Genomic DNA, 371 nt, shown 5'->3' with positions numbered 1-371 from the left:
TGTTTATATATATATATATATATATATATATATATATATATTTTAAATGTTATTTATTATAATGAATATATTATGAATTGTGTTGAATTATATTTAATTAATTATTTTATGATTATTATATTATGACTTTTTTTGTTAATTTTTTCAGTCATTAATAATGTGTGAGAGAGAGAGGAGGAGGAAGACAGCGACGTGCTCAGGAGAAAAGGGACTCCGGTGACATACTCACATAAAATTACGACGATGATCAAGTGATGAGTCTATAGAAGAACTTAACCGACTCAGAGAGAGAGAGAGAGAGATTTGCCTAGAAAAAAGGGGCTCAACAGGAGGAAGGCGGCGTCGGGTTTAAGCAAGGTTTTGAAAATCGG

The sequence above is a fragment of the Arachis ipaensis genome, chromosome B06, assembly GCF_000816755.2.
Source record: "Arachis ipaensis cultivar K30076 chromosome B06, Araip1.1, whole genome shotgun sequence".
Classification (NCBI taxonomy): Eukaryota; Viridiplantae; Streptophyta; class Magnoliopsida; order Fabales; family Fabaceae; genus Arachis; species Arachis ipaensis.
The sequence above is the reverse complement of the archived record's forward strand: the minus strand, read 5'-3'. Positions refer to the sequence as shown.